This window comes from Aegilops tauschii, chromosome 7 (genome assembly GCF_002575655.3).
Source record: "Aegilops tauschii subsp. strangulata cultivar AL8/78 chromosome 7, Aet v6.0, whole genome shotgun sequence".
NCBI classification, from domain to species: domain Eukaryota; kingdom Viridiplantae; phylum Streptophyta; class Magnoliopsida; order Poales; family Poaceae; genus Aegilops; species Aegilops tauschii.
The window spans coordinates 492343086-492370806 of NC_053041.3; positions in this window are offsets into that span (position 1 = coordinate 492343086).

Sequence of the window (27721 nt, forward strand, 5' to 3'; positions counted from 1 at the left end):
GTGCCATAGCATGTCTTAATCTTGCTCTACTTTTGCTATAAAATATTTCTGGCAGAATATTAACATGATATTCAATTTTGCCAAGGTTGTTGTGGTTGATCCATATATGCTATGTATTTTATCTTACCATGGATAGCTTCATAAACATGCTATCTTGCTTTAGGTATGCTTTTTTTGTCATTCATTGCTTTTTGATGAGTGAATCAAGCTCACCAAGATGCCCTCATAATTTCTGTTAATGCCATGCTCTGTTTTCTGCTAAGTCTGAAACCTGTTAACGAAACTTGCTATGTTTACATGTGTGCCATCATATCTTCTGACCCTTTTTGGCTCATGGTCAGTAAGGGACTTTTGTTTTATGCATTTAGTAGGTTCATTACATGCCTTGTATTGCTATGTTCAGTTCCTGTAGCATGTTGGTTTCTTGCTCCGAACATTGCTACCTGATGCTGTTTATGCCACGTCCAGTAATTTCACCAAGTCTGTGAACCTGATATTTTTTGTACTTTTTCCGTGCTTGTTTGAACCTGTTATTGTGTGATCTAGCCGTAGTTCAGTGTTCATCTTTTGTCAAGCATCTCCTTTAGATTACTTCCATATACTTTGTTGCTATGTTGAGGTGCTGTAGCATAGTTACTTGATGTATTCTAAGTGCTATCATGCTGTTAATCGCAGAATCGTGTCATTCTTGTTTTGCTTGCCATTTGCAAACCGTGCATCCGTTTCCGGTGATCTTTATATCGATTTCGACCGAAATTATCTCATCTTTCCAGTGGCATACTTGGTTTGCCAAGTTACTGCCTTGTTCATTATTTTTCTTCCAGAGCACGCATACGCATCGCATACCACATCTCGCATATCATGCATGTTTTGCATCATGTTGCTTGTGCATTTCCCGTGATTGATTGTGGTTCCGTTGCTTGTGTTATTACTTTGGGTAGAGACAGGAGACGAGTTTGTGAACGAGGAACCTGTTGAGTACGCTTACGAGGATCAAGCTTTCGTCAACTCTGAGAACCTTGCAGGCAAGATGACCATACCCTCGAAATCACTTCTATCTTTGCTTTGCTAGTTGTTCGTTCTATTGCTATGCTGCGCTAACTACCACTTCCTATATCATGCCTCCCATATTGCCATGTCAAGCCTCTAACCATCCTTTCCTAGCAAACCGTTGTTTGGCTAAGTTACCGCTTTTGCTCAGCCCTTCTTATAGCGTTGTTAGTTGCAGGTGAAGTTGAAGTTGGTTCCATGTTGGAACATGGATATTTTAGAATATCACAATATCTCTTATTTAATTAATGCATCTATATATTTGGTAAAGGGTGGAAGGCTCGACCTTATGCCTGGTGTTTTGTTCCACTCTTGCCGCCCTAGTTCCCGTCATACCGGTATTATGTTCCTTGAGTTTGCGTTCCTTACGCGGTTGGGTGATTTATGGGACCCCCTTGACAGTTCGCCTTGAATAAAACTCCTCTAGCAAGGCCCAACCTTGGTTTTACCATTTGCCTACCTAAGCCTTTTTCCCTTGGGTTTTCGCGAGCCCGAGGGTCATCTTTATTTTAACCCCCCGGGCCAGTGCTCCTTCGAGTGTTGTTCCGAAATGAGTAGACTGCGGGGCCACCTCGGGGAAACTTGAGGCCTGGTTTTACTCGTAGGATGTCTCATCCGTTGTGCCCTAAGAACGAGATACGTGCAGATCCTATCGGGATTTTTCGGCACATCGGGCGGCTTTGCTGGTCTTGTTTTACCATTGTCGAAATGTGTTGTAAACCGGGATTCCGAGACTGATCGGGTCTTCCCGGGAGAAGGTTTATCCTTCGTTGACCGTGAGAGCTTATAATGGGCTAAGTTGGGACACCCCTGCAGGGTATTATCTTTCGAAAGCCGTGTCCGCGGTTATGAGGCAGATGGGAATTTGTTAATGTCCGGTTGTAGAGAACTTGCCACTTGACTTAATTAAAATACATCAACCGTGTGTGTAGCCGTGATGGTCTCTTCTCGGTGGAGTCCGGGAAGTGAACACGGTTTGAGTTATGAATGAACGCAAGTAGTTTCAGGATCACTTCTTGATCATTTCTAGATTCGCGACCGTTGCGTTGCTTCTCTTCTCGCTCTCATTTGCGTATGTTAGCCACCATATATGCTTAGTGCCTGCTGCAGCTCCACCTCATAACACCATCCTTTCCTATAAGCTTAAATAGTCTTGATCTCGCGGGTGTGAGATTGCTGAGTCCTCGTGACTCACAGATTCTACCAAAACAGTTGCAGGTGCCGACGATGCCAGTGCAGATGACGCAACCGAGCTCAAGTGGGAGTTCGATGAGGAACGTGGTCGTTACTATGTTTCTTTTCCTGATGATCAGTAGTGGAGCCCAGTTGGGACGATCGGGGATCTAGCATTTGGGGTTATCTTATTTTCATTTGGATTTGACCGTAGTCGGTCTATGTGTGGATTTTGGATGATGTATGATTTAATTTATGTATTGTGTGAAGTGGCGATTGTAAGCCAACTCTCGTTATCCCATTCTTGTTCATTACATGGGATTGTGTGAAGATGACCCTTCTTGCGACAAAACCATAATGCGGTTATGCCTCTAAGTCGTGCCTCGACACGTGGGAGATATAGCCGCATCATGGGCGTTACACACACCCAATACAATGGTAAATTGTATATGTGCACTAGTTCGACGAATAGATGGTGATACAAGTGTAATATGGATAGTAGATATAGGTTTTTGTAATATGAAAATATAAAAATAGCAAGGTAACTAGTAACAAAAGTGAGCAAAAACGGTATTGCAATGCTTGAAAACAAGGCCTAGGGTTCATACTTTCACTAGTGCAAATTCTCTCAACAATGATAACATATTTGGATCACATAACAATCCCTCAACGTGCAACAAAGAATCACTCCAAAGTTTCTATCGGAGAACGTAGGACGAAAACATGCATCAATCCCTATGCATAGATTACCCCAATGTCACCTCGGGAGTCCGCGAGTTGAGTGCCAAAACATACATCAAGTGAATCAATAGAACATCCCATTGTCCCCACATATATCCCATCGCAAGGCATACATCAAGTGTTCTCAAATTCAATACTCAATCCAACATAACGAAATCTCAAAGAGCAAGACTCAATTCATCACAACAAGAGATAGAGAGGGAAGAAACACCATATGATCCAACTATAATAACAAAGCTCGCAGTACATCAAGATCGTGCCAAATCAAGAACACGAGAGAGAGAGATCAAACACATAGCTACTGGTACATACCCTCAGCCTCGAGGGTGAACTACTCCCTCCTCATCATGGAGACCGCCGGGATGATGAAGATGGCCACCGGTGATGGTTTCCCCCTCCGTCAGGGTGCCGGAACGGGCTCCCGATTGGTTTTTCGTGGCTACAGAGGCTTGCAGCGGCGGAACTTCCGATCTAGGTTTCTTTTCGGGGGTTTCTATATTTAATAGGAATTTTTGGCGTCGGAAACAAGTCAGGGGGTCCACGAGGCAGCGACAAGCCAGGGAGGCGTGCCCTAGGGGGGGGGGCGCCCTCCACTCTTGCCGTCACCTCGGGACTCTTCTGGCCCAACTCCGATGCTCCGTGGGCTTCTTCTGGTCCATCAAAATTCATCGTAAAGTTTCAGCTTGTTTGGACTCCGTTTGATACTCCTTTTCTGCGAAACTCAAAAACAAGGAAAAAACAGAAACTGGCACTGGGCTCTAGCTTAATAAGTTAGTCCCAAAAATAATATAAAATAACATATAAATGCATATAAAACATCCAAAATAGATAATATAATAGCATGGAACAATGAAAAATTATAGATACGTTGGAGACGTATCAAGCATCCCCAAGCTTAATTCCTGCCCGTCCTCGAGTAGGTAAATGATAAAAACAGAATTTTTGATGTGGAATGCTACCTAACATATTTATGCATGTAATTTTATTTATTGTGGCATGAATATTCAGATCCATAAGATTCAAAACAAAAGTTTAATATTGACATAAAAACAATAATACTTCGAGCATACTAATAAAGCAATCATGTCTTCTCAAAATAACATGGCCAAAGAAAGTTATCCCTACAAAATCATATAGTCTGGCTACGCTCCATCTTCATCACACAAAGTATTTAATCATGCACAACCCCGATGACAAGCCAAGCAATTGTTTCATACTTTTGATGTTCTCAAACTTTTTCAACTTTCACGCAATACATGAGCGTGAGCCATGGATATAGCACTATAGGTGGAATAGAATATGGTGGTTGTGGAGAAGAAAAAAAAGAAGGAGATAGTCTCACATCAACTAGGCGTAACAACAGGCTATGGAGATGCCCATCAATAGATATCAATGTGAGTGAGTAGGGATTGCCATGCAACGGATGCACTAGAGCTATAAGTGTATGAAAGCTCAAAAAGAAACTAAGTGGATGTGCATCCAACTTGCTTGCTAACGAAGACCTAGGGCAATTTGAGGAAGCCCATCATTGAAATATACAAGCCAAATTCTATAATGAAAATTTCCCACTAGTATATGAAAGTGACAACATAGGAGACTCTCTATTATGAAGATCATGGTGCTACTTTGAAGCACAAGTGTGGAAAAAGAATAGTAGCATTGCCCCTTCCCTCTTTTCTCTCATTTTTTATTTTTTATTGGGCTCTTTGGTCTCTCTTTTTTCTTTTCCTTTCTTTTCCCTTTTTCTTCCTCTTTTTTTTTTAATTTTTCGTCCGGAGTCTCATCCCGACTTGTGGAGGAATCATAGTCTCCATCATCCTTTCCTCACATGGGACAATGCTCTAATAATGATGATCATCACACTTTTATTTACTTTACAACTCAAGAATTACAACTCGATACTTAGAACAAAATATGACTCTATATGAATGCCTCCAGCGGTGTACCGGGATGTGGAATGACTCAACAGTGACATGTATAAAAGATATGAATGGTGGCTTTGCCACAAATACGATGTCAACTACATGATCATGCAAAGCAATATGACAATGATAAAGCGTGTCATAATAAACGGAACGATGGAAGTTGCATGGCAATATATCTCGGAATGGCAATGGAAATGCCATAATAGGTAGGTACGGTGGTTGTTTTGAGGAAGGTATAAGGTGGGTATAAGGCACCGGTGAAAGTTGCGCGGTACTAGAGAGGCTAGCAATGGTGGAAGGGTGAGAGTGCGTATAATCCATGGACTCAACATTAGTCATAAAGAACTCACATACTTATTGCAAAAATATATTAGTCATTGAAACAAAGTACTACGCGCATGCTCCTAGGGGGATAGATTGGTAGGAAAAGACCATCGCTCATCCCCGACCGCCACTCATAAGGAAGACAATCAATAAATAAATCATGCTCCGACTTCATCACATAACGGTTCACCATACGTGCATGCTACGGGAATCACAAACTTTAACACAAGTATTTCTACGAATCCACAATTACTCACTAGCATGACTCTAATATCACCATCTTTATATCTCAAAACAATCATAAGGAATTAAACTTCACATAGTATTCAATGCACTTTATATGAAAGTTTTTTATTATATCCCTCTTGGATGCCCATCATATTAGGACTAAATTCATAATTACCAAAGCAAATTACCATGCTGTTTAGAGAGACTCTAAAAATAATATAAGTGAAGCATGAGAGTTCAACAATTTCTATAAAATAAAGCCACCACCGTGCTCTAAAAAGATATAAGTGAAGCACCAGAGCGAAATTGCCTAGCTCAAAAGATATAAGTGAAGCACATAGAGTATTCTAATAAATCACGATTCATGCGTGTCCCTCTCAAAAGGTGTGTACAGCAAGGATGATTGTGGCAAACTAAAAAGCAAAGACTCATATCACACAAGACGCTCCAAGCAAAACACATATCATGTGGTGAATAAAAATAGGGTTTTTACATCTGTGCCCCTGGTTCCTTAGCCATACTCATTCATCCCCACGCTCTTAACTTTTGCTCACTTTCCCCCACTCCCTTGCCCGAAACCTTCAGAACAGGTCACAAACGGTGGATGTCGTCGGGTCAGTGCTTTGATCGTTAACTATGACGAGTGGGGCCGCGCTGACTATGTCGCCCGTTGGACCTGATGAGTGGGGTCGCGGAGGACGATGCCGCTGTTAGCCCGTTGGGCTGTGCGCGCGCCGCAACGACAGAAGCCTATTATGCATGCACGACATGTCCAGCTAGCCTACTATGCATGCACGTAGCTAGCCTACCTGCATGCACCGCTGCCCGCCGCCACGATGCGCTGACCGGCCTCTTTTTCACGCGAGCCGCCATGGACGCTGGCGGGCCTCTTTTTCACGCGAGCCGCCACGGACGCAGGGACGTTGCTGCCGCTGGTTCGTATCATCTCGCACGCGTGTCTCCTCGATGTAGAGCGTTGTTTCACACTTTTCGATCCACTCGCATCTATTCAACGTGGCAATTAAAACCTGTTGGCAATTAAAGTGGCATATCGCTCGACGCGGCTCGTTTGAACATAGCAAATCCAAAGCGCGGCCGGTGCCACTCCCCTTCCCTTCCCCTTTCCCTATTTGAACCACCACCCCTCCACCTATTCTCCACACATCCATTTGTGCTGCCCCTTCTCTTCTTCACCCAAACCCAGGGCACTCTCAAAGCGAGGCGAGGATGCAGTACAACGGCCCCACCTTCGAGCTCCCACCGACCGTGCTGAAGAGACGGTACCCGGCCGGCGTCGTCGTGGAGAGGACGCTCCGCGTGTGGGCGTTCTCACACTAGAGGGGTGCAAGGGGGTTTGCCCAGTGGTTCCTCCGTGCGGGCTTCGCCCACCTCCCGGCGGGCTCGCCGGTGATGTTTCAACTGGAGGAAGTGCGTCCAAACTCCAGGACTCCGCCGATAGGGCTCACCGTCACCTTCACCAACAGATTTGATGCGTACTACCTCCTCGGCAAGGTGTTTTGGTGTGGATGCGAATTCATCGCATTCACAACCCACAACATCTTCACAAACTTCGACTGCATCTTCCCCACCCATGACGGTATGCGTAGCCTCCCCTACTACATCGGCCAGGACGACATGGAGAGGAGGAGCGGTGAAGAGGAGGCGCAGTGAAGATGGTGGTGAAGGCCTGGTCTCGTGAGCTTGTCTTGCCCTAGGGTGTTAAGGCTTTTTATCTTTTATATATTTCTATCTTAATTATGTCGTTGGTTGTACCGTGAACTTTTAATCTCTGTCATGTTATCCCCTAAGAACTATGTTATGCTTGCTACCCTTATTTGATTTGTCATTGGTTATCTGTGTTTTGCTTGCTATTTCTATCTTATTTGACGTGAGATATCGCTAGATGGATATGGTGCTGTACAAGAGCCTTTCTGCTAAATCAATCAATGAAAGGGTATCCCTTAATGAAAACCATCAAGTTTTGGGGTTAGCCTTGTAAAAATGGTTGGAGGGTAGTCCATTCGTCTTGTTATATTCATGGTGTGTACTTGTGTAGGTCAAGTTTAAGTGGCCCATTTAGAGTAGGGTCAAGTTTTCGCATGCGCGGATAATGGACAAGTTGAAGTGTCAAAAAGGAAACTAAAGCTAGAAAAATGAGCCATGTTGATGTTGAAAAGAAGAAGCAGAAAAGCTAATTTTTTTGAATTGTTGGTGGCCCTATTCCGTATATTGTATGAACAAAAACAAGCTAATTTTTGAATAGTTTGTGGCCTATGCTATGGTTTATGGCACCCTATGTTTTATGTAAGAAGTATGCTATGGTTGCTACTTTCTATGTTATGGATGTATGCTTGCTACGTCAGATATCGGTAGATGGATATGGTGCCGTAGCCGAGCCGTAGACATGCTCTCTAGATGGATATGGTGCTGTAGCCGATACCTAGACATGCTCTCCAGATGGATATGGTGGCTAATGGTGCCACCGGACTTTATTTTAGACGTGGTTTCAGATGGATATCATGATCTACATAATTAAGTCTGACATGCTCTTAATAACAAAAACAAAAACAAAAAATCATGTACACAATATTTTTCTTGCAACAAAAACATGTTTATAATACCCGCGTGCCAAAAAATCAAAGTGTTGTGCCGTAGGCTATATACAGAAGGAAATTGCCACAATATGTACAAATAAATTTGACATGGGCAAGTCCAACAATAAATCGATTTACCATCATGCACTATTTTTGTCAGGCATGGCAATAAATGGATTTACTATGGCAATAATCAAGGGAAAAAACAGAGCCAACGTGTGCACTATTTTCTAGGCCTTTTTTATCTTTGTGGGCCTTTGACACTCAACGCAATGAGACGGCCCAACCAGAGCTTAGTTTCAATTTGGGCCCTAGAACTACGTTTTTTTCTTCTGTGGTCGGTGTTGTCTGACGAAACTGAAGAAACTGAAAGTGTACAAAACTGACGAAACTGGCATGATCCACAAATTAAGCAACACAGAGCATAGAGTACATGATCCACAAATTAAGCAACACAGAGCATAGAGCACATGATCCACAAATTTAAGAAAATCGTAGAGCACATGATCCACAAATTTAACCAAATCCTAGAGCACATGACACCACACTAATAACATCTCTAACGAGTGATGACCATCAAGTAAGAAAATCCTAGAGCAACTACACAAAAATAAAAGGGATAAAATCCTAAAGCTATCAGATTCGCCTGCTTGTTCAATTGAATCATCTGCTTCAAGTTCTTGTTCATCTTCTTTAATTCCCCCTTCAGATCTGCATCCCCAACTGTCAGAGTAGCACTTTCAGAGACCAAATTCGTTGGTGCTGACGGCAGATTGAGCTCCCGGGTTGGGGCCCCATTGAATTGAATTCACTTAACGTAGTCATCCAGCCATTCAAAATGTGTGCATTTCTTCATGATCTTAAATGAAAACATGAACCCTAAATCCCAGATCGAAAAAGAATTGAAAGCAAATAGAAAAATAAATCAAAGAAAAATCATGAGATCTAACCTGCCCCTCTGGCTTGCTCTCGCATTTCACGAACTCGCGCGCATAGTTGCCATTCTTGACCTCCTTCGAAGTCAACCGTATCAGTGGCACGCTATGTGGGCAATCAGGACATCGCTCCATGGGAAGTTGACCATACTGGGTCCACGCGGGGCGGGAGGCTGAAGTTAGGGCTGGGCGTTCGGTTCCCTCGAACCGAACGGTTCGGTGCTTCGGGTTTTAATGAATTTCGGTTTCTAGATTTGGCAGACCGATCAGTTTCCTATAAAAATACTAACCGAGAGTTTGGTGCACCGATGCTTCGGTTCGGGTCTCGGTTGAGACCGAACAACTGACAAAAATAAAACTGAGCAGGTAAGGAAGATCGAGGAAATATGAAAACAACGAAGATCAGTTGTGGCAAAAATCGAATCAAAAATCAAATCCTTAGATCTGTGCGCGAAAATTGAATCAAACATCGTAGATCTGCAGCACAGATCTGCGCTCGGTAGGGGGAAGAGATGGTCGCCACCTCGCCGGTCATCTTCCGCCTCCACGAGCAGCAACACTAATGCTGTCACCCCGGGGACGGATATAAGTAGAGGGACATGGCTGAGAGGTGGAAGTGGAGCCGCCGCCGCCAGACGCGGGGATGGATAGAACAGAAGTCAAAGGCAGTGGGCGGCTAGGTTATGGTGGGGAGGCACAGACACTCGCGGGCGGCGTCTAGGGTGCGGTCAAGCGTTTAGGACTCGAGATGCTGCTGATGTGAATGTGGCTCACTCTATCCAGGTTCTGTAGTTGGGCTGTGGGCTGTGGGCTACGTACGTAGATTCTCGTGAGTTGACCAATTACTTCGGTACTTCGGTGTGTTCGGTTACTTGATACATGCACCCGAATCAACCGAAGAAAGTTCGGTTCTCCAGATTGGCTGACCGAAGTTACGAGCGAAAGAATCGGTTTCGGTGCATTCAGGTTCGGTCCCGGTTAGTTCGGGTCGGTACTTCGGTCATCGGTTTATATGCCCACCCCTAGCTGAAGTGGAGCTCGACATACCGCCCAAAGTCGCCGAAGAAGAAGAAGCAGAGGAGTGGCTCCTCTCGTCACCGGAGAAGAAGAAGCAGAGGAGGAGTGGCTCCTCTCGTCGCCGCGGAATAAGAAGCAAAAGAAAGGGGAGGCACAATCAACAAGTCCCACGGATCGCCCCACGATCCAACGATGCAGAGCCGTCCATGTGATCCAATGGCGCGGAGCCTGCACGCAGCCTGCCCTCGGAATTCCTTCTAGAAGACCACATCCGAGGGCTGTCGCTTGGCGCTAGGGTATGATCGGACGGCTGACGTTCGGAGCTAGGGTTAGGCAAAACCCCGCGGGATTTAGAGGGGTTTTGAGCTGGTTAACGAGGTTTCAAAGGTTTTGACTAACCATAACTAATTTAAAAAAATGAAAAAATATGAAACCTTCGTCGTTCGTCGTTTTATAAGACACACTAACGAGGAAAAATACTAAACTTGGTATATGGACATTTACAAAAAAACTAGCTAGCATGATCGAGGTTAAATGATCACCATTATTTAAAAAAATGAAAAAAAATATAAAACCTGCGCACAATGTTGTCTTGTGTGACATGTTACCAACCAAAAATCATAAACTTTGTCTATGGACATTTTCATGAAAAAACCTTCACACATATTAGCTATCACGTACAACGTTTCATAGAGACCAAGGAGAGGAGGCAGGGTTCCCTTCAGGTTTTGAAAATTTAAAAAAATCAAAAAAGTCACCAAAGCTTGATTTCAAAGTGAATAAGAAGGATCTGAACTTAGTTTTCCATTTTCACATTTTAAACATGTTTTTAATGGTTTTCTATTAAAGTATATCTTTCTCAAAAAAATATAAAAATATAAAGATTAATTCAATAAATAGCGATTCTCGAATCTACACTATATAGATTGAATAGGCGTTAATAAAAAAATTTGGCTCATTCGAAGTAGGTAAAAAAAACTTGATTACAAATGGGGCTGATTACCCTAGCTTGGGAGCTCATTTGGAGCACATTCTCATGACTACAAGTTTTACCACGCAAAAGAGATCGAATTGATCACCTAACGTTTATAATAGTTCAACAAACTTTGCAACTCACGCCATAGGGGAATGGACTTTAATTGTTAGTTCAAATTCAAAGTTCGCCTAAAATTCAAATTTTGCCTCAGTTTTGTATTCTACCTCAAATTTCATATCAAATTACAAATAGAATTCTTACACCTTACAAGTTTTCACAGTAGTTCAAATTGACGACAGAATCCTTATTACAAATCCTTAAAGTTCAAAGTTTATGACTTGCATTCAAGTTCAAATTCAAATCTTTGCCTTGCTCCTTGTGTTCCGGGATGGGTTAACCGTCTTGCTTCTGGTTTCCCTGGCTGGGATATTTTGTGCTTTTGAAAGCTTTGTCTTGTTGCTTCTGATCTTCACTTTTGGTGGTGGCGGTTTTGCTGAGCTTTGACTGACCGAGCGAGTGATGACCAGTTGACGGTCATCTGTGGGTTCACTAATCCTTAAAGGAACTTCAGACAAAATAACTTCCTCCTCTCTTATAGCTTCAAAACCTTCATAAGCCACGGTTCAAATTCTGCATCAGATGATGGTTCAACCGATGAAGTTTCTTCCTTTCTAGGTCTTTTCTATCCTGTGCCTCTAATTAACCTAGAACCGGGTCAAAGAGAAATAAGTTTAGCCATCGATAAAAAAAGAGAACAAATGCAAAAAAAGGGAAAGGTTGCACACGTACCAAGCTGCTACTTCGGTTGCTTCATTCTCCTCTAAACTTGCTGCATTCTCCTCTGCTGCTGCATTCTACTCTGCATTTGCTACTGCACATTGTTCCTCTTCTCCAAATGATGCATCAACTGGATTGGTACAATGCCTAGCAATATGCCCTAGGATACCACATCTTTTGCACTTCCGTTGTTTTTTTGCGCGACCCTCTTCACCAACTCTTATCCTATTTTTCCTTGGTCTTCCTGGTGGTCTAGTCAGTACAGGAGAATGGAGTTTCAACCCTGGGTCTAGTATGTTCCATTGGTCTTTTCCCAAGAGTGCAGGCACATTTTCAGCATAAGCAACCCTAAATTTGGCAACAGAGAAATATTCAGAGCATTACTGATCAGCTTCACCATCTTCACCTCCAATAATAGTCATGAGATGTAGGGCATGTATGCACGGCTTCCCGCGGATCTGCCATTGCCTACAACTGCATTCATTAGTTGCAAGGTTCACTGGATATCTCCATTCCATATTTTTACTGTCAGTGTATGTCACCTCAGCCTCGTATGTCGGCAGTCGAATGCATTTCATCCTTACTCCTCTTGCCTTGGCATGCAATGCATTAATCAGAGATGGGAGCATAAGATGGCCAACATATTGTGTTTCTGCAATTCTTTTACGAAGAGCCATCTTTGTCATTATCATCTTCCTGATCTTATCAAATGCTTGCCACAACAAAATCCCTTTCACTGACTTGAACTTTGCATTGAAACACTCAGCGAGGTTATTGGTCACATAGTCTACTTTGCAGATTTCATTGAATTTGCTTCTTGACCACACCTTTCCATGATGTTCATCCATGTACTCCTTCACCAAAGGATTGTGAGCATACAACACTCTCAAATGGTGCTCATGCTTCCTCAAGCTGCATGTGTATGATGCTGGCCATAGGTTCTCATCATAAACTTTGCCTCTGAATTTCTTTTTAAAATTCTGCGCTAGGTGTCGCATACATTCCCTATGTTCCACTCCAGGGAATACAATTTCTACTGGAGTTTCTAAACCCTTGCAAGCATCTGTATGTATAACTAAACCTGAGGGTGTACCTATAATGTTGCGCAACTGCTGCAGAAACCAGAACCAACTCTCCTCGGACTCTACCTCCAACACACCAAATGCAACTGGGAATAGCCAGTTGTGTCCATCAACTGCAGAAGCTGTTGCTAGCTGGCCTCTCCATCTTCCATTCAAAGCAGTTGCATCAACAGCAAAATAGGGCCTACAACCATTCAGAAACCCCTGCCAGCAAGCCTTGAAACAAACAAAAGCCCTCCTGAACCACTCCTTCTCCAGTGCCTTCCCTTTTAATTTGTACTTAACTGTATGCTTGTCAATCTCTACAACACTCCCTGGACTAGCCGTCTCCACTTCAGCTTTGAAGGTGTAAAGCAACTGAAAACTCTCATTCCATGGACCATTAATCCTATCAAGAGCCCTTTCCTTGGCATAGAAAATCCTCATGGGAGGGTAGGACCAAAGATTTCATGCAATTTCTTTCCATAAGCACGTATGACTATTTACGAAATACATGCCTACATTATATTTATGAACTGGAGCTAGTGCCGTATCGTCCTAGGTCATAACTGTCACATGATGAATATCATCCAACAAATCACCGATCCAATGCCTAAGATTTTCCTACATATTGCTCCTGCTAAGTTACTACTGCTATTGTTACTGTTGCACTTGCTACAAAACTACTACTATCACTGTTACCATTACTATTGCCGTTGCTACTATTATCAAAACTATCATACTACTTTGCCACTGATCACTTTCCTGCAGATAATTAATCTCCAGGTGTTGTTGAATTGACAACTCAGCTGCTAATACTTAGAATATTCTTTGGCTCTGAATATAGAATGGATAAATAATCTAATAAAAAGATTCACTTGTAATACCTAGATCAATTTGCTCTTTAGCATAGTGGATGCATGCAACCTCCACCAACACCTATCATAAGGGAAATGAACAGTGGATCTTCCTGGCTCACTCCTATCAACCTCATAGGAGTTTTTTTGTGAGAATGCAATATGTAGTAACTGCATTACGACAGTCCACCATCGATTCGAATACGGTTCCTGGAGTAAGCTCAGGATTCTCCCTGTTCCACTCAATTGTTGGCATGTCCTCACCATCATATTCTTCTAAAACTAAGGAGTCGATGTTCTCCTCCCTCTCTTCATCGTCAGTGTCATCAAATCTAGCACGGCTGCTAGGCTCCTCTGGATATTCATCTTCCACTTCCTATTGACTGACTCTATCTAGCAGTTCAGGGAATAGAATCTCATCCTCATCATCATGTCAAGGCACTTCCTCGTCAGGCTCTGCATCTACTTCTACATGAGGTGCAGAAGGGAGAGGAGAAGTGGCAGATGTTCAAAAACCTATGCCCTTTCCACCTAAGTCAACTAAAAAGAAAGATGATGAAGAATTTGAACGCTTTGCTGAAATGCTGAGGCCAGTCTTTTTGCGTACTCGCTTGTAATATTTTGAAAATGCCTCCTTATGCAAAGTACATGAAAGACATCATCACCAACAAGAGAAAAATACCGGTAGCTAAAATCTCCACCATGCTTGCTAATTACACTTTTAAAGATGGAGTACCTAAAAAACTTGGAGATCCGGGAATACCAACTATACCTTGCTCCATCAAAAGAAATTATGTGAAAACTGCTTTATGTGATTTGGGAGCTGGTGTTAGTGTTATGCATTTCTCTTTATATAAAAGACTTGATTTGAATAAACTCACACCTACTGAAATATCTTTGAAAATTGCTGATAAATCAGCTGCCATACTAATAACCCACAAGTATAGGGGATCGCAACAGTTTTTGAGGGTAGAGTATAAAACCCAAATTTATAAATTCGACACAAGGGGAGCCAAAGAATATTTGTAAGTATTAGCAGCTGAGTTGTCAATTCAGCCACACCTGGAGATTAATTATCTGCAGCAAAGTGATCAGTAGCAAAGTAATATGATAGTTTTGATAGCAGTGACAACAACTATAGTAACGGTAACAGTGATAGCAGTATTTTTGTAGCAAGTGCAACAGTAATGATAGCAGTAGTAACTTAGCAAGAACAATATAAGATAAATTTGTAGGCATTTGATCTGTGACTTGTTGGATGATATTCATCATGAGACAGTTATAACCTAGGGCGATACGGCACTAGCTCCAGTTCGTCAATATATAATGTAGGCATGTATCCGTAAATAGTCATACATGCTTATGGAAAGAACTTGCATGACATCTTTTGTCCTACCCTCCCATGGCAGCGGGGTCCTATTGGAAACTAAGGGATAATAAGGCCTCCTTTTAATAGAGAACCGGAACAAAGCATTAACACATAGTGAATACATGAACTCCTGAAACTACGGTCATCACCGGGAGTGGTCCCGACTATTGTCACTCCGGGGTTGCCGGATCATAACACAGAGTAGGTGACTATAACTTGGAAGATCGGATCTAGAACATGGATATAATGGTGATAACATAAACGGTTCAGATCTGAAATCATGGCACCCGGGCCCAAAATGACAAGCATTAAGCATAGCAAAGTCATAACAACATCAATCTTAGAACACAGTGGATACTAGCGATCAAGCCCTAACAAAACTAACTCGATTACATGATGAATCTCATCCAACTCCTCACTGACCAGCGAGCCTATGAAGGAATCGCTCACTCCCGGTGGGGAGCATCATGGAATTGGCGATGGAGAAGGGTTGGCGATGATGAAGAGCGAAGACCCTGGTCTCCCGATGAAGAACAGGAGGTGACGGCGGCTCCGTCTCATGGAACGCGATAATTCTTTCTCCCTGATTTTTTATATAGAAAAATAGGATTTTATAGCGTCGGTTTCGGGGTCTGCGGGGCCACCAGGTAGGTTCAACCCACCTGGGCGTGCCTGGTGAGGGGGCGCACCCTGGTGGGTTGTGCCCACCCAGGTGCCCCCTTCCGGTAGGTCTTGGCTCCAGAATTCTCTTATTTGATATAAAATTCCTCGCAAAGTTTCGTTCCATTCTGAGAACTTCTATTTCTGCACAAAAACAACACCATGGTAGTTCTGCTGAAAACAACCTCAGTCCGGGGTTAGTTTCATTCAAATCATGCAAATTAGAGTCCAAAACAAGAGGAAAACGTTAGGAAACGTAGATACGTTGGAGACGTGTCAACTACCCCAAGCTTAGACCTTTGCTTGTCCTCAAGCAATTCAGTTGATAAAGTGAAAGTGAAAAAGAAAAACTTTTACGAACTCTTTTGCTCTTGTTTTCATAAATAAGCTTAAACAACACCCAGGTTTTCAGCCAATCATTATAACTAACCATGCCAACAATAACTCTTAAAAATTATATTGACTCATATCAATGACATAATCAGCTAGCGAGCAATAATAAGACATCTCAAACAGCAACACGTTGTCAAAACAACCATGATATAATATGACAATAGTGGTATCTCGCTAGCCCTTTCTGAGACCGCAAAACATAAATGCAGAGCACCTCCAAAGTTCAAGCAGCGACTAGACATTGTAATTCATGGTAGAAAAGATCCAGTCATGATGCACACAACATTAGCTACACACAATGCATAAGCATGACAACAATGCTCTCAGGTTCTGGCGCTTATTTTAGAAGGTGATGACACAACATAAAAGTAAATAGATAGTCCCTACGCAGAGGGAAGCAGTGTTTTGCAGAGGTGCCAGAGCTCAAGTTTATAAAACAGAGGTAAATGATATTTGAGATATGCACCCTTCTCATTTACTTCACGACCATCGGCTATCAATATCTTCCATGCTAAACACGTTAGTGGCGGTTCCCAAGTGATAAAGTAAAGGTTTTGACTCCATTGGGAGTTTTGTTTGATTATTTGTAAGCTCTTTTCTTTTTGCAGTTTGGGACTAGGCATCCCTATTACCGCCCTTTTCTCGTCCGATGGCGAGTGAATAAACACTCGACCTAAGAATAACCCGCTTAGCATGGAAGATACGGACCACCTCCTGTCGTTCCATGAACGATCCAGGCACACAAAAATATATTTATTTGAAGTTTTTAGAGGCGACACATGCAAATTTACTTAGGATGGCAGGGTAATACCGCATATAGGTAGGTATGGTGGACTCATCTGGAATAACTTGGGTTAAAGGTTTTTTGATGTACAAGCAGAATTTCCCACTTAGTACAGGCGAAGGCTAGCAATAGGTTGAGAAGAGGCCACCTAGAGAGCAACAACGGTCATGAACATGCATTATGCATAAGTAACATTGGACACTAGCATGAGTAGGATATGAACACCATGAACATAAATATCATAGAGGCTATGTTGGTTTTGATTCAACTACATGCATGAACATGTGCCAAGTCAAGCCACTCGAACATTCAGAGGAGGATACCATATCATCATACTACATCACAATCATTTTAACGCAATGTTCATATCTAAGATAAATCATTATCCACTCCTAGCTACTTATGCATGGCATGAGAAACTATAATCTCTAATTGTCATTGCAAACATGTTTAATCATAATGGGCTGAATCATGGATACTAGGTTAAACATATTTACACAAACAAAACAAGTCGAGTTCATACCAGTTTCTCTCTGCCACGGCCAGTTCATCGAATATCGTCATTATTGCCTTTCACTTGCACGACCGAACGATATGAAAATAATAATAGTGCAAGAATGCCGTGGACTAAGTTGGAATCTGCAAACATTTTATTCAATGGGAAAAGACGAGGTAAAATTGGCTCTTTATTAGATCAACAGTTATTCGTATGAGAGCCACTCAACATTTTCATCGTGGTCTTCTCCTTGGTACGACTTAAATAAAAAGAAAATAAATTCAGAGAAACACACTGAAATATTTTTGGAGTTTTTGGTTTTCTTTAACAAGCAAATTAAAGGGAAAAGCAAAAACGAGAAAAACTATTTACGCGGGAAAGCTCCCAACAAGCAAAAGAAGAACAAGGAAATCTTTCTGGGTTTTCTTTTTAGTGCTACTATTAAGCATGCATAGGAAGCAAACTACTACAACTATTTTTTTTGGTTTTTCTAAAGTTTTTCAAACACACAAAGAAGAAAGCATGAGAATAAAATTAAGCATGGATAATACAATGAAAAAGTGTGAACACCGACAACTGGAATGAAATGTGTGAATATGAATGTAATATCGGTGAGAAACACGTACTCCCCCCAGCTTAGGCTTTTGTCCTAACTTGTTAATCGATCAGTAATCTGGATAGTAGTTGGGGTACTGAGGAGCGGGCATCCACTCATCCCACTGCCGAGGCTCCTCCTCTGCCTCTGCAGCAACCTGAGCGTTCCGGTAGGCGATGATGTCCGCAGGCATAATCCTATATCCGCCCCTGGCAATAGGATCAGACAAAGCAGGAGCAGGCAATGGAATAATATCACGAGTTTCAATGCTAAAAACCAGGTGATAAGGAATAGGAATGTTGGGATAATCACGTGTAACAAAATGGTGATGTTCCATGGCTGCGTGGTCTAGGTAAACCTTGGTCAGAGGGTAATCATGAGGGCATATCGCAACATTAAAGTGAGCCGCCAAACGATTAGCAAAAATACCACCATGTATTTTACCCGTGGACTTATTAATGTGGAGGCGACGAGCCACAATAGCTCCCAAGCTATAAGTGTTGTCGCCCTCTAGTGCCCGAGTAAAACGGCAAGGTCTGGTGAACTAAGTGCACCCACTTTCTCTCTAGCAAGCAAGCATTTTGCAATGAAAAGAGCAAAGTAATGACGAACAGGAAAATGTAAGCCAGCGGCAGTGGTAGCTGACACCCCTCTCTCATCTCCCACTATCAAGGTGCGATAAAAGGCCTCAAACTCTGCTGGCCTAGGCTCAGCTAAACTCCCATCAGAAGGGATCATGCATATGTTACAAAATTCAGTAAGTGGTATCTGATGGTTTTCAGCATATAAATCAAACCGCACTTCAGGAAGGTTATTCCTAGGAAAGAAAGTACAACTTTGAACAAAGATATTTGTGAGGATTTGATGCCGTTGACACTCATCTGCAATGAAGTCGGTGAGGCCGGCATTAGCAGCATATTGTGTGAACTCCTGAAGGATTCCAGCCTCTTCCATGAACTGGGTGTGCGGGCATTCGCACGGCCGTACCTCCGCCAACCTCCGAGGATGGAGATCACTATCAGACGACTCCCTAATAACACCCTTGGAGTTCTTCTTAGAAGAAAACTTCCTAAAGATATTCATCCTTTTCCTATGAACAAAAATTCTGAAATTTTTAGTCCAAATTTTTTTCTTAACAAAACTTCACAATATTGGTAGCAGCTACTCATAGGGATACATAGAAGCCGTAGCAAGCATTCAAACTACTTAGAACTCTAAGAATTCAACATGCAAGCTCATCTACAGAAGCACCAAGAGTAGCTAATTATTCAAAATATAAACCACTAAAACAAAAACTAATTGGACAAACGGTGGAGTTACATACCAAGCAAAATTCCCAGGAAACAGTTTCAGAAACGGAGCTTCGAGCAAAGAGATCGAAATCTGTTGGGGATATAACTACTGGCGTAACCCGCCCAGGAGGGGCCGGGTTACGTTAGGGTAATTCATCATATGAAGCCCAATATCAAAGCTTGAATATGGCGGTTCAATAAAGGGCCTAAAGCCCGTGGGTGATTTAAGGCCCGTAGTGATAAACCGCCGTAATGGCGTGACTTGTGTTGTAAGGCAAGATTAACTAGTTACCGAGCCGAATACTGTTTATAAGCCGGCCGGGACTCTGTAGGCCGCGTGGCGTCAGCCCGTGTATATAAGGGGATGACCCGCCGGCGGCTTAGGACAAGTAACATCAAATTGGTAGCCAGGCATAGCGGATTCGCTCCCTGGTCATCGAAACCCTAGTAATTCCACCTCAACTGGAGTAGGCTTTTACCTTCACCGTAAGGGGCCGAACCAGTATAACCCTCGTGTCCTTTGTCCCGCTTTAACCCCTTTAAGCTTCCTAGTTGCGATGGCTCCACGACTAAGTCCTTTCACAAGGGCATCTGCCGTGACTATTCCACGACAGTTGGCGCCCACCGTGGGGCCAACGCACGGTGGATTTGAGTTCTTGAAGGGCAGCTTCGAAGGGCTCAAGGGATACGCTGTGGGACGGATGACCAAGAGTCGTCGCGGCAAGCTCTACATCAACGACGCAGGCTGGGGCCCCGACGCCGGGTCAATCGAGTACGGGTACCGGGTCCCCTTCGGCGGAATCCACGTTTTCATTGGCAAGATCGGTTTGCCGGGCCCTGAGCCGGACATCTGCACCGACCTCATCGAGGCGGCTCAAGCGCGATTGCAACGATATGGGTACGCTGATGGCGGCTCTGGTCAAGTACGCCGACTCTGATAGTACCAAGGATCCCGCGTCTGATGAGGAAAAGACAGGGAAGGGAAAGAAGAATGGCAACGGCAAGGGCCCTCAGCATAACCCGGCGAATCAGGGAGGTAATAAGCGTAAGGCTGATGATGGTATGGAGTTTGTGTCCAACACCAACACGCAGGGTAACAATCTCCGACGTAAGGGGAGACAGCCTCCCCGGTCTGGCGGGTCAGGCCCGACGCTTGAGCAGTTGTTAAATGAGCCCTGCCCAAGGCATGGCTCTAGGGAGAAGCCGGCCACTCATCTATGGAAAGACTGCGCGATCATGAAAGCTTTCAAGAATTCCAACATGTTCAACGGTAACAATGGGCAGGGCGGCGGCTCAGGTGGCGGCGGCTTTCATGGCCCGGGCGGCGGTTCAAATTCCAATTTTCAGAATTCTCAAGGTAATCAAGGTGGTTTTAACCAGCAATCTGGCCAGGGTAATCAGCAGCAGCAGTAGGGGGGATACCAGACCCATCCAAAGCAGCTCAACAGTGGACAGTATCATGTGTTTACTACCAGTTTGTGCAACGAGACCAGAAGCTTCATAAGAGGGTTGTGAATGCTATTGAGCCGGCAGTTCCACGTTACTTACGATGGTCTGAACAGCCGATTGTATGGAGTAGGGAAGATCACCCTCGCCGGGTTGATAATCCAGGTCACCTGGCCTTGGTGGTGGCTCCTCAAGTTGGTGGGTATAAATTCACTAAGGTACTCATGGACGGAGGCAGTAGCATCAACATCCTCTATTATGAGACCTTCCGTCGTATGGGATTAACTGATAAAAACCTCAACCAGTCCAATACTGTTTTCCATGGTGTGGTGCCCGGTAAGTCGGTGTATCCATTTGGTAAGATCGAGTTGGAAGTAGCCTTTGGAAATGAGTACAATTACAGGGCGGAAAAACTGACTTTTGAGGTGGTCAAAATAAGAAGCCCGTACCATGCTTTATTTGGGCGGCCGGCTTACGCCAAGTTCATGGCACGGCCATGTTACGCATATTTGCAGCTCAAGATGCTGGGTCACAATGGGACCATTATGGTTCATGGCAGCCGAAAGATAGCCTTGGAGTGCGAGGAAGGTGACGCTGCTTACGCTGAATCTGTTTGTGCGACAGAGGAATTAAAGTTTTACAAGGATAATGTTGACCCGGCAGATATGACGTCTTTGAAAAAGCCGACCACGGAGCATGAGCCGGTAATGAAATTTAAGTCGGCCGATGAGACTAAGCTTATTGACTTTGTGCCAGGCGACTCATCTAAGCAGTTCAGCATCAGTGCCAATCTGGATCCTAAATAGGAAAGCGCGCTCATCGAGTTCATCCATTAGAACCGGGACATCTTTGCATGGAAACCTTCTGACATGCCGGGTGTACCGAGAGAACTCGCTGAGCACACTCTTAATATTGATCCAAAATTTAAGCCAATCAAGCAATTTCTCCGGCGGTTTAATGAGGAGAGGCGGAAAGCCATTGGTGAGGAAGTGGCCCGGCTCTTGGCGGCCGGGTTCATCGTTGAAGTCTTTCATCCAGAATGGCTAGCTAACCCGGTGCTCGTGCTCAAGAAGAACGGCACCTGGCGTATGTGTGTGGATTATACGGATTTAAACAAGGCTTGTCCGGCTGATCCTTTTGCTCTCCCCCGTATTGATCAAATTATTGATGCTACGACGGGTTGTGAGCGTTTAAGTTTTTTGGACGCTTACTCTGGATACCATCAGATCAAAATGGCAGTTAAGGACCAAGAGAAGACGGCGTTCATTACCCCTTTTGGAGCCTTCTGTTATGTGTCTATGCCGTTTGGGCTCAAGAGCGCCCAGGCGACTTACCAGCGGTGCGTACAGAATTGTCTTCATAATCAGATTGGGCGCAACGTTCATGCCTATGTGGATGATATTGTGGTAAAATCCAGAGAGAAGGAGACTTTGATAGACGATCTGAGGGAGACCTTTGGTAATCTCCGGGTCTACAATATGATGCTTAACCTGGCCAAGTGCGTCTTCGGTGTTCCTGCAGGCAAGCTCTTGGGTTTTCTGGTTTCTCATAGAGGCATTGAAGCTAACCCGGAGAAGATCAAGGCAATCACCTCCCTGTCTAAGCCGGCGTGTATAAATGATGTCCAGCGTCTGGCAGGTCAGATCGCTGCTTTAAGTCGATTTATAAGCCGGTTGGGTGAAAAGGCCATACCGCTGTATCAGATGATGAAGAAAACAGATGACTTTGTCTGGAGTGATGCTGCCAACACCGCTTTTGAGGATTTGAAAAGACAGTTAGCTGAACCGCCAGTTCTTGCAGCTCCTATTGATAAGGAGCCCTTATTATTGTATGTAGCTGCTAACACACGAGCCGTCAGTGTGGCCATCGTGGTGGAGCGCAAGGAGGCGGGTAAGGAACATCCGGTTCAGCGGCCGGTTTACTACGTCAGCGAAGTACTTATTGAGTCCAAGCAATGGTATCCACATTGGCAGAAGCTTGTTTATGGGGTATTCATGGCAAGCCGGAAGCTTAAGCAATATTTCCAGGGCCACCCTATCACTGTGGTTAGTTCTGCTCCTTTAGGAGATATCATCCAAAACAGAGAAGCCACAGGAAGAGTCGCTAAGTGGGCCATTGAACTTGGGCCTCATGATCTAAAGTATGTGCCACGCACAGCTATCAAATCACAAGCATTGGTAGATTTCATCAACGATTGGACAGAGCTGCAAATGCCTGAAGAGAAACCGGATAACACATACTGGACTATTCACTTCGACGGATCCAGGCAATTGGAGGGCTCGGGGGCTGGAGTCGTGTTAGCTTCCCCTCGAGGTGACAAATTTTGTTATGTACTACGGTTGATGTTTCCCTGTACTAACAATGCAGCTGAGTACAAGGCCTTGCTCCATGGTCTTCGGATGGCTAAGGAGATGAGTTTAAGCCGGGTGAGGTGCTTTGGCGACTCCGATTTGGTGGCCCAACAAGTATCAGGCAAGTGGGATTCCAAGGACCCCCTCATGGCGGCTTATCGCCGTGAAGTTGATGCCATTGCCGGACATTTTCAGGGTTACCAAGTAGAGCACATTGACTGCAGAAAGAACGAGGCGGCTGATGCCTTAAGCCGGCTGGGCTCTCAGCGAAAGCCGATGCCGCCTAATACTTTCTTGGATATTCTGCATAACCCTTCTGTCAAGTTACCTACAGAGGAAGACTTGGCTGTTCCAGACCCTGAAGCACAGTTGGTGGCGGCTCTTCATGTTATCCCAGATTGGACAGTGCCATACTTGGCTTACATGACCCGGGGAGAATTGCCTGAGGATGAAATTTTGGCCAGACAAATAACCCGGCGGTCTAAGTCAATGATAATTGCCAATGGCGAGTTGCATCATCGCAGTGTCACTGGGGCTCATGCTGATGCAGAGGACTTAGTCAGTAAATGTGACGGTTGTCAGAAGTTCTCAAGACGTGCTCACGTGCCGGCTCAAGAGTTGAGGATGATTCCAATCACTTGGCCGTTTGCAGTCTGGGGGCTTGATATGGTTGGACCTTTCAAAAGGTCCAAGGATAAGAAGACCCACCTCTTGGTGGCGGTTGACAAGTTCACAAAGTGGGTTGAGGCAGAGCCAGTTAGTAAGTGTGATGCGGCCACGGCGGTTCAGTTCATGAAAAAGGTGATATTTCGCTTTGGTTTTCCACACAGCATTATAACCGACAATGGTACCAATCTGTCTAAAGGCGCCATGGAAGAATTTTGTCAACAAGAACATATTCGACTTGATGTTTCATCAGTGGCTCACCCCCAATCCAATGGTCAAGCTGAGAGAGCCAATCAGGAAATTTTGAAAGGCATCAAGCCTCGGCTTTTGGTCCCTTTGCAGCGGACGCCGGGTTGTTGGGTGGAGGAGTTACCCTCTGTGATATGGAGCATCAATACTACTCCTAATAGGTCTACGGGTTATACGCCTTTCTTCATGGTTTACAGAGCCGAGGCGGTGCTCCCTAGCGACATCCGTCATGACTCGCCTCGTGTGGCGGCTTATGTTGAGACGGACAATGAACAAGCGCGTCAGGATGCTCTTGACTTGTTGGATGAACAGCGTGATATAGTAGCAGCTCGCTCGGCGATTTACCAACAAGACCTGCGCCACTATCACAGCTGCCGGGTTAAGTCCAGAACCTTTCAGGAAGGTGACTTGGTGCTCCGGCTCATCCAGGATCAAACAGATGCACACAAGTTATCCCCACCTTGGGAAGGGCCCTTTGTGGTCAGCAAGAACTTGCACAATGGGTCATACTACCTCATCGATGTTCGAGAGCACAAAGATTCACGTAAGTCGGAGGAGGAGACCTGCCGGCCGTGGAATATAGCTCAGCTTCGGCCTTATTACACTTGAGCCACCGGCTCTCATAATGTACATACTTCCGTGACAATGTATATATTATGATAAATAATAAAGCAGGACCTCTGTCCTTTTCCTCTCAAAGGTAACCGGTGTCATTGTTATTTCCGTTATGATCTCACATGGTCACTTGGGGGCTGATCCGGCTTACGATCGTATTCGAATCTAGCCATTAAAAATTATGATCACTAGGGGGCTTCCTGTTCAAACATAGGTCGTATTCGAACCAAAGAGAACATAGCTGTCGATACCCTCTTGATCGGCACACTGCCGAGCTCATTGGGGAGTTTTCTTGGTCATATTTGAACCATAGCTTAACCCCCTTTTGAGAACCGACGTGGATCGTATTCGAATCAGCGTCGTTAAACAACTCTCAAGGTCATTTGGGGGCTTCCTGTTCAAACATAGGTCGTATTCGAACCAAAGAGAACATAGCTGTCGGTACCCTCTTGATCGGCAACGCCAAAGCCACTGTGGGCTATATGATCGTATTCGAATCTTAGCTTAACCTTTTTGGGACGGTTTTCTGGTCGTATTCGAACCAGAGGCCTTAAGGTTTTTTGAAATTTCTTCTTGCAAACAATTTTTTGGATTTTACTTGACGTTCTTTTTGATCATATCTAAGGTGTTCATGGGTGGTTTTTATTCCACCGGCTTAACCTTGATCAATAACGTTGATAGCACATAATAAATATCATATGTGCTGGTAAACCGGGGTTGGGTTCTCAACCTCATTGTTCGGATCGCATAAACCGGCAGCATAATCGAAGGATCACAGGTATGCTGTTATGATTATGTCTCAAAGATATGATTGCGAACCGGTTTTTATGATTATTACTTACTCCGGTTATATGTAAAATATATGACCCTCCAGGCAGTAAGCCGCCAAGGTACTTGTGATTTGTTCTATATGCAGGACAATTAAAGCAAGGAAAGCTGAGGATCAGTATAATACGGGTGAATATAAGATGGCGGCTTAAGAAGTGTTGAGCGCCACACAAATGCGCAATGGCACGCCAAAATTAAGTATTTTCCTACTCTATTACATGACTCCCCGAGTCCAAAAAGTGAGGCATTTTTTTTGTCAAGACATAACCATGAGCCGCCTGAGGGATCAAAGGTGTTGTTGGGCTGAAGCTTCCGGTTCATCCCTTTCTGCTCCTCCGCCTGTTTCCCTGTCCTGGAAGGTTGATGATTTCCAGTCAATGCCACTCAAGGCTTCAAATTTAGCTTCATCATCAATTAACTCGGCCGGGTCAACTTCAGGGGCGAAGGTATGCTTACGAGTTGGAGGGATCAGGCTGATTGCTTCATAACGCGGGGTTGGAATTCTCTGATTCTCGGCATCATAACCCGGTTGATACTTGGTGAGATCTGTATCGTTGCCAATCAGAGTGGCCACAGGGCGTATGTCCTTCACGCAAGCGGCGAAGTCCTTCTGATCAAATGGAGTGCCGTCCTCCTTCAAGCTGGGATATCCAAGGGCGATGTCGGCCGGGTCTAGCTCCGGTAGCCACGCCTTGGCCCGGCTTAATGCAGCTATGGCTCCGGCTCTTGCAGAAGATCGTCTCAGTTCTTGGAATTGTTGAGGTAGCACGGCAAGCCGCCTTAGCACGTCCGCCAGATGAGTGGGAACTTCATTTGACAGAGCCACGACAGCTAAAGCACGTTGTGACCCGGTGTAGAGTTGTTCCACCAGGGTATAAATGGCCTTCAGCTTTGTCAGCATGCTCTGGTTGAGATTGGAACTCCTGGGGCCTGCATTGCAAAGTCAGGTGAGCTAATGACAATTGAGATACTTGTTGAAAAATATTTAAAATAGCTAACACTTGCAGAGTAACTTACCAAAGATTGCTGAGACCATCTGAGATACATGGCGTTTTAAGCCGGATAATTCGGCGGTTGTTTCTGCAAGAGTAGCCTCCGCTTGTTCAGCCCAGTTGAGCAAAGCGGCCTTTTCATCAGCCCAGGCCTTTCTTTCTGCTTCAAACTTCTTTTTCAGTTTCTCTTGAGCAGATACACTGAATTCAAACTTGGAATTTGCCTTTTGGGTCTCATTCTCTTGAGTTTTCAATCGAGTCTTTAGTTCAGAGATCTCCGACTCAAATTGATTAATGGCGGCCTGTATAAATTCCGGGTCACAGTTAGGGTGATCATAATGCAATATTAAGTCCCAAGCACCTTGCAAGCAAAGACACTTGGCACTTGGGGGCTAATGTATGCTGAAGAGCTCTATTTACAGTGGCGGTTTATGAAAGTAAGTCCCAAGCACTTTGCAGGCAAAGGTACTTGGCACTTGGGGGCTAATGCATATTGCTGTTCAAGTACTTGGTTAAAACACGGTGAGGGCTGGATCAAATCTGCTATCTAAGCCGGACCTGGGGCGCTACCGGATAAGCCGGTTTTCTTGTGGTAATTACTAAGCTGGTGTTAAGTCTACAACATATTTGATCATAAGCAGTAGACTTGGGGGCTGGTAGAGTTAAGATAACTAAGGAATAAGCAATGAGAATTATACCTCAGATTTTTGGTGAATCTACTTCACCATGTCAATTTCCAAGTCACGGCTGTTGTGCACTTGATCCAGATAGCCAGTGACGATGTCTCCAATACTCAGATGAGCATAATTAGTAATGTTCAGTTTGGCTTTGCGGCGTTCCAGAAGTTCTTCTTTGGCAGAACATTTGGCCAGCGCGGTAGGTCTCCCTGGTTCAACAAAGTCCATCCGGGTGATTTCGACCTCCGGGTCATCCATCATGGCCGAGCTGGGGATCTCCGGGTTTTCAGAGCCTTCCATAGTTTGTTCGACAGATGGATCAGTGGTGGAAGTTGGAGCGTCATGAGCCGGTTCAGGCGTCGGCTCAGGAACGGAAGTATCGGCAGCAGCCGTTCTGAGCTCTGATTCAGCCAAGATCGGCTCTTCGGCCGGCTTACTTCTCCTTGCGTTCTTGCTGGGCTTCACTTGAACACTGGGAATCAAAAGGTTAGTACAAAAACATGAGTAAGATAAACACAAGATAAACGGATTATCATTACCCTGGGGCGGTTTTGAAAGCCGGCATGTTAGATTGCATTGAGTCGCCGGAAGAAGGTGGAGTCCCCTGATAGTTTGAGTCAGGAAAATTGAGTGATTGACGAGTGAAACCC